The following is a 14,219-nucleotide window of genomic DNA, read 5'->3' on the forward strand; positions in this document are numbered from 1 at the left end:
TTTAAGTTTATTAATTATTAACATTAGTAATTAATAAATTAATTAGCTATAATTAATATTATCGATGGAACAAAAAAGGATTCTGCAATTAAAAATGATAATAATCAGCTAATTAATTCAGTAATTAATAATTAATGAATTTTAACTATCAATTAATATTATCGATGTATAAATAATTGATTGTCTTAATTTATATTAGGTATCGATGAAAAAATAAGGATTTAGTAATTAATAATGATAATAATAAGCTAATTCATTACTTTCTAACTTAATTTTTTATTAACAAATAGTATTTAATAATTAAATTAGTAATTAATACTTAATTAGTTTAATTAATATTATTGATGGAAGAATAAGAATTCTCCAATTAAAAATGATAATAATTAACTAGTTAATTAGTTTTTAACTGAATTGGTTATTATCATTAATAATTATTAACTTAATTATTAACTTATTTAATTAACTTAATTACTTGTAAATTCCTTTTTAGTTGCATTGACAAATATTTCTATCATCCACCAAATAATCACTTTTTCTAATAATTACTGTAAATGCAATATTTATTTAAAATAATACAGCAAAGAATTTTTACTTGTGGCAAATATTTTTTGTTTGTATAAAATATATCGACAAATTTTTTTTTTTTTTTTGCTTTAATTTTTTAATCAATTAATTGTTATTCATGTTAAATACTTAATTTTTTGCGCGTAGTTTATGTAAATCAAATGAACTTTATTTGCTTCAAGTAAATATTTATTTGACAGTACTCATCAACCAATAATAATTTAAAAATTAATATTATTATTTATCTTTAATTCGAAATAATAAATAAATTAATATTTAGGTATTAATAGAATTATTTTAACTAATTGCTGTTAATATTAATAAATATATTTATTAATTATTATTTTATTTAGATGAAAAATTATTTGTTTAATTATTTATTATAATTAGTATTAATAGATATTATTTTCAAACTCCGGAAACTAAAATTCTACTCCTAATTATATTAATTGAATTTCTTTAATTTTTATTTTTCATTGTTGCAAATAAATAAATTAAATAAAAAGTAAAAAATAAATAAATGCAATTACTTTATTTTCTTGTGTAATAATTAAAAATTAAACAATTATAATGAAAAATAGAATATTTATGTGAAATATAATCCTTTTTAATTATGAAAAAGAAATCAATATTATATTAATTAAAATTATATTAATTCACATTATTTCAATTTTATTTTTCATTGTCATATAAAGGAATAAATTAATAAATGGAAAAGAGGTGAACGCAATTAATTTATTTTCTTTTATATTAATTAAAAAGTGGGTTAATGAAAATATTTGTAACTGCTGTTTATTCATTTTGATGACGATGGTATTTAATCCTACAAGAAAAATAATGTTTTCATAATAAAAAGCAAAAAAATGGAAAAATGCAATTAATTAATTTAATTTTTGATTACTACTAGAAAAATAGATATTTACTTAGTGAACTAATTTGTAAACAAATAAATAAATTATATTAATTACCTAATTTTATTTTCGTTAATTAATAATTATTGTAAGAAAAATAATAATAATTATTTCATTATTCGTAAATATGAAAACAAAAAAAAAAAATAGAAAAATGCAGTTAATTAGTACAATTATTTTTGATTAACAAGAAAAATAGTTATTTAGTAAACTTAATAAACAAATAATTAAATTCTGTTAATTTTTTTTCTTGTATGAAAAATAACTATTTCATAATTCGTAAATTTGTGTAAAGAAAAATAGCAAAATGCAGTTATTTAATTAAATTTTGAATTGTAAAAAAAATTTGTCATTTAATTAATTAGCGAAATAATTAATAAGCAAATAAATAAATGCTATTAATAAATTTTGTTTACGGTAATTTTTAATTATTATAAGAAAAATAATTATACCTATTTCCTAATTCGTAAATTAATAAAGAAACTGGGAAAATAAAGTTAAATATTTCAATTTTTAATTAATACAAGAAAAATATTTGTTTAATTAATTAGTAGATTAAATACTACAGAAGTAAATAAATGTTACGTTAAATAATTTTGTTTACAGTAATTTTTAATTATTACAAGAAAAGAAAAGAATTTCATAAATATTAACAAAAAATTTATTCAGTTAATTAATTCAATTTTTGATTAATAAAAAAATTAGTTAACCAATTAATTAATAAACTAGTTAATAAACAAATAAATAAATTTTATTAATTAATTTCATTTACATTAATTATTACGACGAAAAAATGTGATTTAAAATTCATAAACAAAAAATAGAAAAACATAATTAATTCATTTAATTTTTTATTTACACAACAAAATCAGTTCGTTAATTACTTAATGAATCAATAATTAAAAGTCCTATAATACATTCAATCAATTAATATAAGATTTTTCTAATTTTTGCACCAGCAATAAAAAAAGGGGGAAACTACAGATATGAGAAATAATAATATTATTAAATAAATAATGACGATAAAAATAGATTATATCCAAGGTAAAGAAATGGACAAAGAAACAAAAGGAAAAGCGCAGAAAATCCTGACAAGTGGAAAAATAAGTGTGAGGGTGCCAAAAATGGGGGAATAGTGAAATGTCTCTACTTATAAGAACAATAGGAAACTTTTTGTTTGAAGAAAGGGCAAAAGAAAAAAAAATCGATCCAAAAAAAAAAATTGGAAAAAAAATTTTCCGAAGGGGAATATAATGAGAAAGGAGAAATGAAAGAAGAGTAGAATTGTAAAAATAACGAAATAGAAATAGGTATAGGAGTTTTTAGTATAAGTGAATCGGTGCCAAATACTAAAAAACGAAAATATTTATACACATAATTTGATATCTTTGAAATTATCAAGAAATAAAAAAATTATTCAATCATCGCAGTTTCTTCTTTTTTGAAATCAGTTATATTATTTTATTTTTATCTTCTTTTATACAAGAAAATACTAGAAATCTTTTTCTATTCAATATTCAAAATTTGTTGAAATGAATTTCAAAGTAGGGGAGAGTGGGGCAAAATGGGGTACCTTTTTGAAATTGGCTGTTTACAGAGAACCAAACGAATAAATCGATTCAGCTAAACTTCAGAATTCTTCTTTGTACACTTGGCTTTGAGGAAATTATGACAATAGCGGAGAAAAAAATTTTTGAAAGAACTTATATCGTATTTTCTAAGAAAGTGCTAAAATCCCATTTTGCCTAACCCGTGGGGCAAAATGGGGTGGCATCAAATAACTGTACAAAACATTGAATATTTTTTCAAAATTCATTAAATTCTTGTTGTATGAGATTATAAATATGAACAAAAAGTAGGATATTTTATTACTATGAAAAAACAAGTAATATTTATTAGAATTTAACAAAAAAACATGGATTTTTGCAAAATATCGATATATCGATAATGAAACATCGATAGTATAAATGCCTCGAAGCAAAAATATCGATTCTTTTGCAGGAAACCTTTAAATATGCATAATATAATGTTTTTAAATAGTTTTAATGGAACGGCGTAGCTTCCGGCATGCCCCACACTTAGGTACCCCATTCTGCCCCACACTGCATATTAAAACAAAATGCAATGTTTACAAGTTATTGTAAACAATGAAACAATCTATTCTACTGGAAATTACTCTAGAATAAGTACTGAAAAAGATCCCACACTTGCCAAATTAAATGCATTAACCCAAAAAGTTTGGTAAGCACTTTAATTTTGAAAAAAATTCATATTTTTTTTGCTTAAAACTTAAAAGTTGTATAACTTTCAAAAAAAAATTTTCTTTCGGGTGTCTTCATAATTAATAACAGTTTCTTATCAACATGAATGATATATGTCGAGGTTAAAAAAATTAAAAGTACCTATCATGGAAAAACAGAGGTACCCCATTTGACCCGCCTACCCCATTTTGCCCCACTCTCCCCTATTATTATCAATTAATTTAATAATATTAATTTAAATAATTTAATTGATTTTATTTTTAACTATTTTAACTTTTTTATTTATTTAACTATTTTTATTATTTCTATTCTTCTATTATTTATTTTATTTCGTAATTTTCTAACTTTTTCCTATAATTATAATTAATTATTACTTTATATTATTATTATTATTATTATTATTATAAATTTTAATAATTTACTATTACCCGCGTTGTTGATTTTAAATTTAAATTCAAAAAGGAGGGAAACTCGGTCGGTAAGTAAGAAATTTTGAATTTTGAAAAAGCGCGCTCTTTTTATTTAAAGGGAAAGGAAATGGCGCTAGTGTCGTTCGATTTGCAACCGCATGCGCGCATTTCAGTTCGTCGGTCAAAAACACACAGTTGCCAGCTGGAGCAGCTGGTTCTTCAATGCGACTTAATGTTTGATTGCTCCCCCATGTGATTTCCGCGTTTTTTTTTCATGATAAAATCGTGTGATAAAGACAGTGAGGACGATTGTGTGAGGAAAATTGAATTTAATGTGCAGTTAAGGTGCTTGTGAAAGTGTCATTGGGCTTTCTGGTTCACGAAAAAACCATTGTGTTAATCATAAAAGGATTTTTCACTACCCTGGATACAAAGGAGTTTCGAGTACCTCGCAACAGCGTCCTTTGGTGAGTGTTATTCTCCAACAGATAAAATTCCTTCATCTCGAAAGACTTAATTTCTCCAAAAAAAATTCTCCCAAAGAAATTAACTCAGAAAAAAATCCCTTAAAGTAGAAATTCAATATTTCAAAATACTTGTGAAAATCTTCTGGAAATCTCTTTCTCTAATTTTTGTTTTTTTTCTTTTATTCCATCCTTATTTAGTTTCATTTTCACAAATCTGAATATTGTATCACATTTTGAGAAAATTCGGTCAAATTTCGAAATATTGCACTAGAATTTAGATCATGTTTCAAATCGGTATTATGTAAATAATTCAGAATTGCTTTTTTGTTACACTTTGAAATCTTTGAAATAATTCTTTGGAAAAAATCCCCTTTGTTGTGTGAAACAATCGTTTTTCATTGTTTATATATTATTTAGGAATTGAATTAAATTACTAGTGTTCTTATGTTTCATGTTTAATTGTTACATTTTTCTCTTATCAATTTCTTATCTGATTATTTCGAATGAAATAAAATATTAAATGACAAAGTTTTTTTTTTGATAACCTTTGCTTTTTATAAATCCGGTATCAGCAATCTTGGTAAATAAAAAAAACGTTTTCTCAAATTAAAAAAAAATGAGGTTATGAACAACAATTCTTTTATTGTTTGGAATCGTTTGAATTAATGTAATTGACATTATAACAGCTGCTATTGTTTTAAAAATATTGATCTAGTTAATTGTTCTATAAAATTGACCTTAATTTATATTGTTTGTTACACTATTTACTAATTTAAGCAATTTAAATATAAATCAAAGTTTATGAAATTCCTCTTCAGAATTATTTTTTTTCATATACACAATAAAGTGCATTAAAAAAATATCTTCGTTTTCGTTTCATTAATAAACGGTATGTAATTTTTGTATACCTAAGATAAGAATACGAGAGGAGTGTTTACAATTAAGGAAGAAACGACTTTATTTCTCATTTCCGTTCTTTTGTTTCATTTTTCCTAATTTAGCGTAAAATGAGAACTTCAGGGATTCTTCCAAACGTGTATTTTAAAACCCAGGGATTTAGAATAATTTCTGGATTGTCCAAGGCTTTCATGTATCGTGTATCAAGGATGTCGTTCACTCCTTTCGGGTCTCAAATTTTTCCGCAAAAAAAAAAAATCGATTTGTAAATGTATACTTGTCGAAATAAGACAACACACCAAGTCACTGTCAAGGGAATCTTGTGTTACACACGGAGCCTTTTGAAAATTATAAAAGAAAGTGAAGCTCCTTTTATATAAAATATGACTTCAACATCCATATATCTTTCTCTCTCAAGAGTCACAAACCTTCTTCCGTTTCTTTTCAGCCTTACATATACTATCAGGCATTGTTGGAAAATTGCCATTTTCCCTGAGAATTTTCTGCTTTATGATTTGCCGTGATGCAATAACCTTCCTTAGAAAACAAAACTAATTAAAATTGAATTAAAACACAGTATATACAACACTTCACGGTATAATTTCAATTCATTCTTGAATTTCTTTTTTTTTCACTTCTCTCTTTTTTTCGAGAAGAGTAAACGTCGCAGTAGAATTTTGTTTTCGTTTTGGAAAATTAGGCAATCTTCTTCTATTTTCCATATTGAATTTATTACAATGTTTACAAATTTCTATAAAATTTTTACTCCGTCGTAAAATGGTAAATTATTATTTCTAAATTTAAATAATTTATTTTTTATTTATTATTTTGATTCTATATTATTATTAGTATTTGTTTTGTTAATATTTTTATATTATTTTTTTATTTATTATTGTTATTGGGGAAATGGTGTTGAATATAAAATTATAATTTTTGTTATTATTCAGGGTTGCCACAAATCAGGGAAATCAGGAAAAAATTTCAAAAGTAATAAAATTCTTCACAAAAATTCAATTATGTTTAAAGATTTAAAAAAAATTCTAGTCAAAATTTCAATTCTCTTTATAAATAATAAAATTCTTCGCCACAATTCAATTATTTTCAAAAATTTGAATAAAATTCTTGTCAAAATTTCAATTATTTTCAAAAATTTTAATACTATTTTAATACAATTTTCCTAAAGAATTTATTCATTTCAAAAAAATTTAATATAATTCTACGCAAACATTAAACTATTTTCATAAATAATAAAAATTTCACAGGAATTGAATTATTTACAAATTTTTTATAAATTTTTTCACAATAATTCAATTATTTTCATAAAAATAAATTTTTTTACAGAGATTCAATTATTTTCATAAACAATAAAATTCTTTTCAGGAATTCAATTATTTTCATAAATAATAAATCTCATCGCAGAATTTCAATTATTTTTAATACAATTTTAATCTGATTCCTCGAAAAATGTTTAAAGAATGTTAAAATGTTAAAAAAAAAATTCTTTAAAATATTATTAAAATTCTTCGAAAGAATTTGATTATTTAAAAATTTGTTGATAAAATTCTTTATGAGAATTCAATTATAAGGAATTTTCAATTATTAAAAAAATTATTTATTTTTGTATTTATTAAATAAATAAAGAAATATAACTTTAATCGAATTCATCGAAAAATGTTTAAAAAAATGTTAAAAAATTCTTTAAAATTTTATTGAAATTCGTCAAAAGAATTCAATTATTTAAAAATTTATTGATAAAATTCTTTGCGAGGATTCAATTATAAGAAATATTTAATTATTCAATAAATTATTTATTTTTTTATTTAAAAAAATTCAATTTTCAAAGAATTCTGTATAATAAAAATTGACCTAAAAAAGAATTTTAGTTAAAACATTAGATAATAATTGAATAGCGTGGATTTTTTTAGAAATAATTGAATTTTTGAATGGTTTCAAATTAAAATCATTGAAAATCTGAATTTTTCATAATTTTAACTAACAACTCTATAGAATTAATTATTTTGAAAAAGTTTTTTAAAAATTTTTTTTAAATATTTGAATTTTTTATTTTCTAATATATATTTAAATTGAAGCATTTCCGAATAATCGAAATTTCTTAAAATTGAATTGTAAACAAATTTGAAAATTCTCAAATTAATTTTGTGTCAACCCTGTTATTGTTACTATTATTATTTATATTATTATTATTACTAATTATTTTTATTATTGGGGGAGTGGTAGTAAATATCAATATTATTATTGTTTTCATTATTAGGAGAATGGTAGTGAATAAAAATTTTTTTATTGGTATTATTTATAATAAATGACAGATATAAACTATAAAAAAATCCCTTTAGAATTTTTATTATAAAAATATATTTCTCGAAACTATTTTCAGTTCATTTTTCTTTTTAATTGTCTTTGGAAGTATTATGAGAACTTTTTATTTTTTCTTTTCTTTCTACCTATATGAAGTTGTTGTAAAAATATTATTTCGATTTAAATTGTTGGTAAATGCATTGACCTCGCGACAATATATACGAATGGCTTTTATATTCAGTGGCATTGGATTTCTTAATTGTTTTAACCAGTTTCCTGTGTCTTTTGTGTATAGAATTTTTTTTTCTCTTTCCTCTTAAAAGAAAAAAAAATAAACTAGATCATATTTTATATTAGTTCACTTTTTGCACTAAAATGAAGTAATTTTTGAGGAAAAAAATATTTACTACATGTACGCTGAAGGACTATATAATATGTATTTTGTTGAAAAATAATCTTCCACATAATAGCGCTTTGGTTGGTATATCTTTGTCGTGCACGAAAAGAACATAACTTCACTATATGACATTAAAAATTTATATATTTGAAAATAGTTCCTCAAATATTGACTTTATCATCTGGATATATTTTAATATTGTTGATTTTTAGAAGAAAACTATAATTTTAAAATGTTGAAGTGGAAAATTTCTAAAAATTGTTTCTTAACGAGGTTTTCTTTTTGTTTAGTTCTTAGGAATATTTTTTATAGTTTTTTTTGTTCATTAATATTATTATTCATTTTTATTTATTTATTTATTTTCAATACAAAATGTCCCGTTTATAAATATATAAGTAATTTCAATATAAATTCATTATGATTCTTATTTTTATTAATATTATTATTAATCTTAATAATTAAAAAATTATTAAAAAATAATTAAAATAATTATTATTATTTTGAACGCTCAAAAAACGAAATATTTGCTATTAAAAATATTTTTAAACATTTCTGATATATATTATTATCATTGCTACTATTATAATAATTACAATATTAATTATTATTACTATATTATTATAATTATTTTATTGTTACTGTTATTCTTTTCATCATCTTCATTTTAACACCTGATTCTTTTTGGTTATACATATTTACAATCATAATGAATCTTTTTTATGGAAACATTAAAATGGAGAACACGTATGTATTTGAATCGCACTTTCAAAAACATCTGACTCTATATAAACGTGTGATAGAAAAATTATTGAGAGTATAAAATTGCGTGAATTATGAAACTGATACGCTTGCGTAATTAAAATTTGATTTTTATATTTTAAGCGTGTCGAGAGTGCCTTTTTTCTCTTTTCGTTTATTTTTTAATAATAGAATTAATCGTTCTTTCTTTCTTTTTTGTTTTTATTTTTTCTATATAAACGGGAATATTTAATTGAATAAAAATCGTATATTGAATTATTTTTTTTTATCAGCTGCGGTGTTGTGAATTTATCATCATCACTTTGTGCATTGATATATAAAAAAAACAATACCTCGTAAAATACAGCATTATTGCAACATATTTTTGCATTACATAAGAATTTCTCTCATTATCAAAACAGTCTTATCAGAATCTTCATATACAGATGCTATGTATATGCAAAGTTTGTATAGTTTATCTCTTTTATAAACATTGCTGGAAATTGTACGTTTATATTTACTTGAAGAGAATTAATTTTTTTATTTAAAAAAAGATAGAAATTATTTTAAAAGAAAATGGAAATTATTTTTTACAGCAAGTAGAAATTATTTTTAAACCAATTTTTAAATACACTCTAAAAAATTCCGTTGTTAATTTACAACGTCGGACGTTGGAAATAATTTGCTTCACGTCCAACGTAGTAAGTTTACAAACTGCTAGTATGTATTAAAACATAACTTGAATGCAATATAACACGCTGCGATTGTAAAATTGCATTCAAGTTATGTTTTAATACATATACTAGCAGTTTGTAAACTTACTACGTCGGACGTGAAGCAAATTATTTCCAACGTCCGACGTTGTAAATTAACAACGGAATTTTTTAGAGTGTAGTTTGAGAATTTTTCCTTCTTTTATAGCTGGTAATAAAATAGAAATTATAAATTCAAAAATATGTTTTAAACAAGTGAAGAAATTTTATGAAAAATTTTTGTTTTATCGTTTTTTAAAAAATTTATTTGAATAAATAATGAAAATATTCCAAATGGTTGGAGTCACATTTGTATCTATATTTAGATTTCTTTCTATAGAAAGTAAAGAATTTTCTTTTCTTTTTTTCCAAAATTCCTTGAGATAAACGTTTTCAAAAGATGATTCACTTACTTTAATTATTGACCAAGAAATAACAAAGCGAAACATGGGAAAAATGAAGAATGATATTAATCCTCTTTTTAGACACAAACAGTAGTTGATAAAAGATTCCTATAACGATTCTATTGTCTTCTTCGTTTATAGTTAGAGCGTGAAAAAAATAAGCAATACGGAAGTACTATAATTTTTTTAATACCGAAAATTCTATGAAAATAAATTTTCTCTAAAAAAATTGTTTTGAAGTAAATAAGATTTGTTATAAATTTTACACATAATTTATCACTTATTTTTTAGTTTGGCTGTGTTATTAATTACTTCACAAGTATATAATAATGAATTAGTTATGAATTTTCAATTTATGATTAATGTAAATTAATCATTAACTTTTATAATGAAATTCGTAAATCACTTTTCAATGCTTATTAATTCTTAATTATTACACAATAAATTAATTCCGAATTAATTTTTAATTAATTTATAATTAATCTAATAATAAATGAATTATTACTTAATGTCGATAAGCATTCGAACGTTCAAATGACCATTTTTTTAATAAAATTTGAAAAATATTCGTTCATTTGCAAACGTTAGGAAAATAATACTTATATATAATCTAATTTATTATGAATCAATTTATAATTAGTAATCTATAATAACACTATGTATAAATTAATTTATATAATAAATTGCAAGAAATAAGTATACGATCAACAAAATAATAAAAATAGTAATAATAATAACTAATAATAATAATAACAAAATAAAAATATCAAAATACACTATATTTAGATTTTCGAAATATATGTACACATAGCGTACGTGTCCACAACGTTGATCAACGAAAAAAATTCATTTACATTCAAATATTATTTATAATTTAATATTTAATTGTAAAACAATTATCAATAAAACACAAAAACATCAATTTTTGTTCTAAACATTTTTGTGTCAATATTGCTGCGTTATCTGTAATTAATTTACTTAGTGAACAATTTTTTTCGTTGATCAACGTTGTGGACTTCAACTTGATACGTGTTAATAAAACAGGATACTGCAAGAGAAGAAAATACTTCATTAAAGTTGTTAAATTATTTTTGTGTTTTAATCATTTTTAACCATTATGTCAGTCGTAAAAATATATAAATAAAAATTAATACAATGAGCATAAAATTGCATATTAAATTAAAATAAATAAAGCAATTTGTGTAGGTTTTGACAATTTTAGCTCCTACGTAAATTTACTTTTGCCTAGGGTTAAAAAATTTTTGACGTAAAACAGATTGTAAACACGATAAAATTTGTGGAGAGGAAATTTATAATGAGAAGTCATTCAAGTAATGCGTAACCATATATTTTAGAAAAGTTATTTTTTTGCCCTTCTTTTTTTCATAATTTATAAATATATTATATCGATAATACTTACGTCGAGTCCCCTCTTTTTATATATTATGATTTTTTCACAACAAAACGGCGACAACAACGACAACAATAATCAGGGTGGCCGCTGGACCGGGAAACCGGGAAAACCGGGAAATGACAGTGAATTTTTTTGGACAGGGAAAAACCGGGAAATGACAGTGAATTTTGATCTTGACCGGGATTTTGGAATTTTTTTTTTAAAAACACACATTACTTTGTGAGAAAAAATAGAAATATTTATTTTAAGACTTAGGTATTAACTATATTTCATTAAAAAAGATTGAATGATCTTCTATAAAATCTATTTATATTTTGTCAGAGAATTTTATAAAAAGTACTATAAAAATATTCAATTTATAGAATTTATAAGAAAATTATGAATTTTGTTGTCCAACATAACAGACTTAGAAAAAGAAAATATTAAATTTAATTTTAAATTCTTTCTATTTCTAACAATAATTAAACAAAATATAATTTTAATTAAATTTGTCAAAAAAATTTCAAAGAGAAAAAATTTCACATCCTATAAAATAATGAAAAATAAATCAATTTAAAAATTTTTTTGCAATTATTATTATAACAAAACAAATAAAAATTATTAAAAATTTGAACTAATTAGAACAAAAGTGATACGAAATTTATAAAAATGAATTTTTGAATAATAAATAAAGTAAATAAAAATAAATAAAATTTCTTTTCTTAGAAAATAAATTTTAAAAAACCGTATTTTTCATTAATATCAATTAGTTTTTTTACAATTATTCATAAGCAAATTTTTCGATTTTTTAGAATGTTAAATTAATATTACTAATATTATTATAGATTGAATTTTAAAAAATTTCAAATTGAAGTTTTAGAAAAGTTGAATTTTAAAAGATTTTAATTAAAAATTCTGAATAATTTAGTCTTTAAAAATATTTTTATTCACATTTTTTCAAATTAGTTATGTTTTTAAATATGTAATATTTAATTGAAAAATTTTCAAATTATTCAAAATTTCATGAAATTGTCTTGTAAACAAGTGGATTTTAGAAATATTTCAGTTATTTCTAGAATATAATTGAATTGAAATTTTGAAAATAATTTTTAATAAGTTGCAGTAGCAATTCTTAAAAATTATTCAAATTTAAAGGATTTGAAATTTGAATTTTTTTTTGAAATTTGAGTACCTACTATATGAAAAAATAATGGATAATAATTAAATATTTATTTCAAAAAATCTATTTAAGTTAAAAATTATTTTTAGAGTAAACTAAAATATTTTTAAGGTTTGGGAAAAAGTCAAAGTTTTGTCTTAAAATCAGGAAATTCTTTCAATCTTTCATGGAATAATTTATTTTCAGAGTTATTATTTATGACCGGGAAAAATAATTTATGACCGGGAATGGACCGGAAAATGACCGTGAATTTTTTTTTACAAAAAAAGTGGCCACCCTGAATAATTATACACTTGATTGTTTTTAATTATATAATACTTTCTTTTTGTTAAAACTGTTTTCTGATTATGATAAACAAACAAATGATAATTGTTATAACAAAAATCTTATGAATTTTTAAATAATAATCTTTATTTAAGTCAATTAAATGGCATTTACTTCATTAGTTTAAATTATAGAATATAAATACTATTAGGTAATACGCAACTTTTGAATCTAATTTGAATGTTGTACCTAGATTAATATTGTTTTTATTGTAATTTTAATTTTTTGTTGCTTTTTTGAAAACATTTTGGTGAACTTTTCAAACATATTATACAATCTGATTAAGTGAACGAATAATAAAAGTAAATGTTTGTACATAAGGAGAAAAGTATACCGAAAACGTATACAATGTTAATTTTTGGAAATTGAACTGAATTAAAAATTTATTTTTGCTTTTTTAATAACTGCCCGAGACAAAATTTTCAGCCTACTTTCAACATGCTTTGAATCTACAATTCTTTATGGTCTTGGGTGTAAAAAAGCCAGGGCAAAAAATCCATTGAATATTTTGTGAAATTCACTTGTTTTCTATTTAAACTAACCTTCTTATTTCACAAAATTTCTCGTGTTTATTGAATAAAATTAATTAAACACGACGAAAAAGTAGTTCAAAGTGCATTAAAAAAATAAACAATGAATAAACGGTTGCAACGAAGTATGTTATCTGTGGTGAAACTTAAAGAGAACTTCTAAAAAAGGTACGAAAAATTGGCAGTGCAAATCGAAAACAGGTAAACTTAATATAATTTTCAATTATGCTTGCTAAAAACTCTTTCATAATTATTAAAATATTTTTCAAATAAGACTATTTGTCATATAAATAAAGGAAAACTATAAAAATACCTAAATTGATAACATGTTTTGCTAAAATCGTAGGGTGGCTTTTTCACCCCACCAGGTGATGCAAAAAAGCCACTTGCAGTGCTTTCGTAAAACTCTTATAACTTAGTCCTTTCATGAGATAAAAAATCAGGGTGTCTAGCGAACCGGGAATCCGGGAAAAACCGGGAAAACCCCGGGAATTTTTTTTTTCCCGGGAAAAACCGGGAAACCCCCGGGAATTTTCTTTTAAATCCGGGAATTTTTTTATGAAGTACTTTATTATGTTGTTGGAAAAAATAGTTACATTTTTTCAACGCGTAACTTAATTTTTTTTTAATTTCGAATTGTATATTGATTCTCTTCGTATATTAGACAATGTTTTA

At 22.2% G+C, this 14,219-nt stretch overlaps 1 protein-coding gene across 1 annotated transcript in view; it reads left to right on the forward strand.

Moving 5' to 3' along the window:
- The first annotated feature begins 4,309 nt into the window (after nucleotides 1-4,309).
- Nucleotides 4,310-14,219, forward strand: part of LOC122503756 (solute carrier organic anion transporter family member 3A1-like) — a 58,555-nt gene continuing 48,645 nt past the window's right edge. The window contains exon 1 of the mRNA XM_043614430.1: nucleotides 4,310-4,613. The gene's annotated coding sequence lies outside the window, so the exon portion shown is untranslated. The remainder of the gene's footprint in view (nucleotides 4,614-14,219) is intronic.

Source organism: Leptopilina heterotoma, unplaced genomic scaffold, assembly GCF_015476425.1.
Source record: "Leptopilina heterotoma isolate Lh14 unplaced genomic scaffold, ASM1547642v1 Lhet_27, whole genome shotgun sequence".
In the NCBI taxonomy this organism is placed as follows: Eukaryota; Metazoa; Arthropoda; class Insecta; order Hymenoptera; family Figitidae; genus Leptopilina; species Leptopilina heterotoma.